This window comes from Hylaeus anthracinus, unplaced genomic scaffold (genome assembly GCF_026225885.1).
Source record: "Hylaeus anthracinus isolate JK02 unplaced genomic scaffold, UHH_iyHylAnth1.0_haploid 12002, whole genome shotgun sequence".
Classification (NCBI taxonomy): Eukaryota; Metazoa; Arthropoda; class Insecta; order Hymenoptera; family Colletidae; genus Hylaeus; species Hylaeus anthracinus.
Window position 1 is genome coordinate 11,782,035 of NW_026534349.1, and position 6,926 is coordinate 11,788,960.

The window sequence follows — 6,926 nt, forward strand, 5'->3', positions numbered from 1 at the left end:
TCAAATCGAACGAAATTAGTAAAAAGCAGATTGAACAAATTTAAATTTGAAAATTTGTATATGTATATTAATATATTATATATATTATATATATTATGTATGTATGCATAGTATATTGATATATATGAATATATAATATATATATTCATAAGTATATACTATGTATAATAATATCTTTTAATAAAATTTGCAAAGTCCTTTTGTTATTTGATTTTATGTTTGTAAAAAATTCTATTAATAGGTGACCTACATAGAATATGATACGTTGGAATATAATTATAAATATTGCCTGGTGAAAATAGATTAATCAATAATGTCATGTAGATAATTTTTACTAATAATGAAAGTTTCGATCACACTAGCCTCTAGTCTTCTTTAACGATACAGAGACCATTTATTTTATGATACATATAATGAAGAAATGTGTGATAAGCAATATTACACAGTTTTATAATAATTTTACCAAGCAAATCGCTGAAGAAGATCAAAATTGATCTCGTCGAAACGTTCATTGTTAATACAAAATAAACGATACATTTGTATCTACATTATTTAATATAAGTAATATAAAGTGACTAAATAATAATATTAATGACATTAAATAAAATATAAATAATATTAAATAATGATGTACATCCACAGTATACATTTTATACATATGAAATATGATTAAAAGTAATTATTAATACTAGGAAGACGCTTGTAATAATTAACTTTTTATCGTGTCTCTTTGTAAATGAGTATTTAGAAGGTAATTACATGATTATAGCGTAAAAAAATATATATTAAAATGATGTAATACATATTTAGTTAGAGATAGTTAAGTTTAGTTACATAATTTGTCATAAATTATATGTTTCCGTACCCCATGTTGTAAAGTTGTATTTTTTTTTTTTCACTACTAGTAAATCTGCTTTAAAAGTATATTAATAAAGTAATGAGTTCTTAGATTGTCTTGTCTTCATGAATGAAGTGATATTATGTGTCCAATTAGAAAACTATTTTTTTTCCGGTGACCTTAAGGTTCTTTATCTTCACTCTATCTGCTCGGAAACGTGGATATTCACGCGGTCACATGCTCAAATTTACGTAAATACGATTTAAATTAGACGCATGCGTTGATAACTGGTATCATCGCGCATTTAGATTGCACTGAAATGACCGCCGGTTAGTCCTCTTGCTTTATTAACCTTTTCAACCATCGAAATTTCTGCTCCAATTGGTATTTTACAATCGTTGAATAGTTATTCAACGATTTCATTGTCAATATTCAAATGTAACATATTAAAAAACATATTATACTCCTCTTGAAACGAGTATGACTTTATCTCTAGCGTCATTTACATTTTGCAAATTGAACAATTGAAAACTGTTGTTCACCTTTCTCTAAATGAGATGGCGAACGATAATTACTGTTATTTTACTTTATCGCAAAAACGGTTACTGATTTCAGACTTATTTCTCAATTATTCCGGCTTTCAACGTTTTAGAATTCATTCTCTTTCCGATTTCTCTCTGTCTGGAAATTACGATGTTCAATCGAACGTATAATCTATGCACACGACAAACACTCTACGACGCATAAAAGAAAGAAAATAAATAAAGTCAGATGGGCAATTCACGTAAATATGGTAATTAATCCTTATTACGTTATGAATACACAATAGTACGGGCTAGCTAAAAATAGCAGTCCGCTAGAAACAAGAAACGGTACTTCTCGACGTTTCTCGTCGAAGTTCTTACAATCTTTTGCATTGCATAATAACCGAGTTATGCATTTTCCCCCGTGTCTTCAGGGTCTAGGATCGACCGGGGAAATTTATGAATCATCCATTTACATGTGTCTTGCGTTGAATCGAGCGGACATTAATTAAATTAAAATAGACGTATCGCAATAAATACGTGAAAAAAATTCGAGTAACATCGGGTCGCTTAGTATCGATTTGTAACGTTAAATTATTTATGTCCCATTAATATCCGAAAATAATTCGCACGAAAGAGTCGACGCGTCGTCATCTACGATATCGCTATTAGGCAAACGCACGTTTGTTATGTAAATACGTTAATTGATTTATTTATGACATAATCTTGAAATTGCCTTCGCCTCGAGCGATACCACTCGGCGATATCAATTACAATTTAAACACTGGAATTAACTTAACACGTACACGTATCGTGGACAGTCTTTCATTCACGTGACGCTTCATTTTAATACATACGAGCTTTACACAGCGTTTAATCTTCCGCACGCTGTACGTTCCATCATCGGTTTCGTCTCGATAACTTCATTTTCCACTGTTCTCGAACATCAGACACGGCCTGGAGGGACATTCTGCTGACGCAAAACGCCTTATTGCGGTGAAAGTCGGTGGAGCGCGACAGTTACTTTTACGATTCACGTGGGAGATTTGGGAAACTAGAAACGGCTCGCGATGGGAGAAACTCGTGATACCTACGTTTTCTTTTTTAAATAGAACAATGTCTCGTCCCATTTAACCCCATCTCCTTCTGTAACGAAATATATCGCGAACGCAATCGAACAGGATCGAACTGGAATGCATAATATTTTGTTGTCCCACTTTTAGATTTCCGTTCCGTGCCGCGTTAGATGACTTACATAATGATCTTCGAATCAGACATCTACGTGAAATAATTGGAAGATCCGCAACGTTTCACTAATGTACACTAAACGAGTATCTGAATGCACAAATTAACGCTCTCGCCGATAACGGAGAAGTCAGGCGAATATTAGAATTCGCCACTATGCTAGTGGCTGAATTATCAAAAATATCGTAATTATTCTAAAGGAATACCGATGAGTAAAATCAAATCTTCGGAGGAAAAAGGAGACCTCGTTGCAAGAGAAGCGACAACCATGACTACAAATAATGAAATAGAAATCTCATACCAAGACTTGATTACAAGAATACAACACACATCGAAAGAAGAATGGAATAAAATATGGAACAACAAAAGAACAAAAACTCACAATATAACGCACGACTTTTACCAAACAGTATCCCAACACTCCATGACCAGGAGAGAAAAAATAATAATGACTAGATTGAGAACTGGATATTCAAAAATCACACATGAATACGTATTAAAGAAAACGGACCCTCCCCGCTGCGACTCCTGCAATAAGGAAATCACAACTGACCACCTACTATACGAATGCAGCAAATTCGATCAACAAAGAAGGAAGTATAACCACAAGAAACAGCTCTAACATCCCAGGAACATATGCAAAATACCATCAACTGCCTCAAGGACACCAAACTCTACAGTAGTATATAATACCACCAGAAACCCAATCAAATTCGTCGCTAATTACCATGCAGTAGTACGACGTAAAATAAATCCATATAAAAAAAAAATATCTTCGGGAACGTGCCTACAAAAATTGAACCTAAATACGAATTTATTTTGTTCTGCTAATATTACAACATGAACTTTACTTTCGATCTTTTTTATATTTTTGCATATTGTTTGCATTTTGTAGTTTCTTGCACATTCAAATTTCCTATAAATGCATAAAGATCCGCAGTCTACTGATGAGTGTTGTTTTCACGCATACTAACTAACATACATCAAATTTGCTAGTCAGCTTTATACAGACCAGTTGTAAACAAAAGAAACTTTTGGATATAGTGACGTTTTTCAAGCGAAAGGAATTGTTATTGCTCTTATCTATCGCAAAGTTGGTATTGTATCGTGTCACCTTCAGATTTAATGACGTTTCAAATGATCTAACATGACATTAACTGTTTCGTACAATTTACGGTCTTAGTAAACCAAATATCCTTAAGGCTTAGCTTTAATATTTGTTGACTACATACAAGAGAACCTGTAGATATGAGCAAAGTTGCCACCTCCAGATCGTGAGAAGCCGTGAGAAATAAAATAAATAAGTTACTTTAAAATAGAATTTAATGTTCAATGTATATTCATTTGTACCTTTTCTTGGACGATTTTAAACGACCTTTGGCCTCTCATTTTTTCCTCCCTGCATTAAATTATCAACTTGTATTGTCGTGTGAAAACGGAAACTTCTGCTATTGATTATTGCTTCACGCTTGGTATTCCAGAAGTTAACTTAGTTTTTGGCGATCTTTTAGATTAATATAAATGAGAAATTAAATATATGAACCAAAAATATGAAAAACGATAAACGAGAGACGTAACATGTTCAAGGTATACCAAGTCATCTACAGTAAATATATGTTATAAAATATAAGAAATAAAAAGAAACACGTTACACCATTAAGAAGACAAGACATACTTTAGTTTACATTTTTTTTCTCTATTTGTGTATATAAGAATACAAATTTGCATAAACATACTCAGTCTACTGATTATAATCTTATTATTTTATAAGAAAAATCATTTCAAACGTAAAATTATGCAAACTTAATCTTCCTTGTAGTATTAGGTTGTCCCAAAAGTTTCTTTCGCTTTATTAATAAGTAATACATGCACAATAGTTTACGTTTTCTGTTACATTACTGAATTGTGCAAGATTCATTTTGCTCCATTACTGTTACAACATGAATAAGTATAAAATTAGATTGTCTATTTATAGAAACACGATCACATAAAATAATTGAGTGCAACTCGCGAAAGAAACTTTCGGGACAACCTAATACTTAAATTTATTTAATGAGTTATTACATAAATTAATTTAGTAAATGATAATAGTGAGGGTATGATAAAATTGATAAATATCTTGAAAAATTAAAAGAAATCTACATAAACGAAATTCAAATCTGGTAAATGAAAATGAACAAAAAATTTCAATATAGAATAATTGTAATCTACATAAGTTGTAAATTACTCGTCAGCTGCTAGAGCTCGTGTAATTCAAAAAACGTTAGTTCTCCTGATTAGATTAAGAGCCGTTATTTCATTGAGAAGACGAAATATTTTTACTTTAATCTAAGAAGGCCAAGACATTTCATAGACCCTAATAGTTGCATCAGCCTATTCCATATATGGGTCGATGCTGTGGAACGATTCTTATTGAGTCAATAGATTGTAAAAAGACTTCTGCCGCACATAGGTTAAACACAAATAAATTGTAGTTGATCATTTGATAAAAATAGTATTTTCAAAGTTACCACCATTCTCCTTTTCACTCTTGCAGATTAACAAATTTTCTGATTTCGATACACTTTTGTCGATCTCCATCCGACATAGGATTCCAAAGTATTAAAAGTAATTTTTGAATGATAAAATAATGCTCGAACAACAAAAAGTATTTCGACGACATCCTCGAACCACGTGGACATCACGTAAAAACGTTTCGCAATAAATAATTTGGCGTGTTAATACAATGTTTGCAAATACTACCAAAAACAGACTGATAACGAAAATTGACGTCATTCCAAGTAGTTACACGTTCCACTTACGATACACTGCCAATTTCGAATCTGTTATTTGACGCAAGTGATGACACGCGGAAAGAAAATCATTTGAATGAAAACATCCTACTCGATGCGTGTTCAGTGGCACGTACCGCCCTTTTCACCTCTTTCGTTATTTTTGTTCTATATAACGTGTAGGTTTTATTTTTTCTGAAGAATTGAAGTAAAAAAGAGATAAAGACATGAATTAGTCCTATTATTGCGACAAAATTACCCTTCTTTTGTGGTACAGAACTCGAAGTTTTTAAATTTGCGCTTCTATTAAATTATTCCATATAGGAGCTTTAATAAACAATTATTTTTCCACAGAATCGAAAAGAACAATTAAAAGTAATGTGATTCTAGGTTTCGATTTCCAATTGTGGTTTCTCGTCAAATATTTGCATGCTTATTAATTGATATATTCAGGTCGAAAGGATATAATAAATTTTTGTACAGTGGAATGCAAAGAAAAACGTTATATAAAAATCAATAACGCATTCTGAAAATAACTCGTTCAAATTACTATTAAATTGTTATACCGGTACTTTCTTCTTACGCACGAGGATGAATCATTCGTCGCGTTAAAATTCATTCTATTCCAGAATTTTCACCATTAATAAAATCAACTTTCGGAATATGTAGATTAACATTCGATATTCGTATTAACTATTCGTCTGCATTGTTTGCTAATGTTCTAATTACCATACAAGTTGTTCCCCGCCTAGAAATGATCGCGCGATAACAGTTTCTCGGAAGATGCCATTCACCGATTAGCAAATGTGCATCAATTAGGTCCCACGGGTGTTTTAAACTGATCTATCGTTTGTTAGACTTTTCAAACAAACGATGCCCTCGAATTCCTCACACGGATGGTATGCGCGTTTGTTTCAGGAATGCACACTGGAGGCAATATTCCCGGATGTTGATGCATGACATAGGCATTCCGATTAAAAAGTTGAACGAAGAACGACGGGATTTCTAAGAAATGCTCATGTCCAGAAACAGTGTTTTATTTTAATATGTGTTCCAAATTTATGGTCATCAAATCTGTAAACGATTCATCCCTCGTTATATTTGGAAATGTTTACATTTCCATTCGAAATTGTATTAATATTGATTCGGCCACATTTACCCTTCTGTTTTTCGAATGTTATATGTAAAATTCGAAGGTCAGCTACCGAACAAATTGTATGAAATACGTATAATGTATCGCCAATGTCGCCAATGACGGATATCTCATCAAATTTTTATCCGATTCACTTGATTCAACGCTTAAATTGAAGGTAATTAAGTTTATATGCTTATGAACCTCGACTCTTAATGAATTATTATTATAGCATAAAGTTACTGCAAAATAACGGCCGACATGTATCGTTCATTTTCATGTTTTTTGCCACCATTTTTGCAAGTAACAATCTTTTTTTGCAAATTGAGGTTCATACGCATTTTACGTACCTACTAAAGGAAAAAAATTTTCTGATTTTATCTATCAGATGTTTTCCCAGGGCTTCGCGTGTCCCA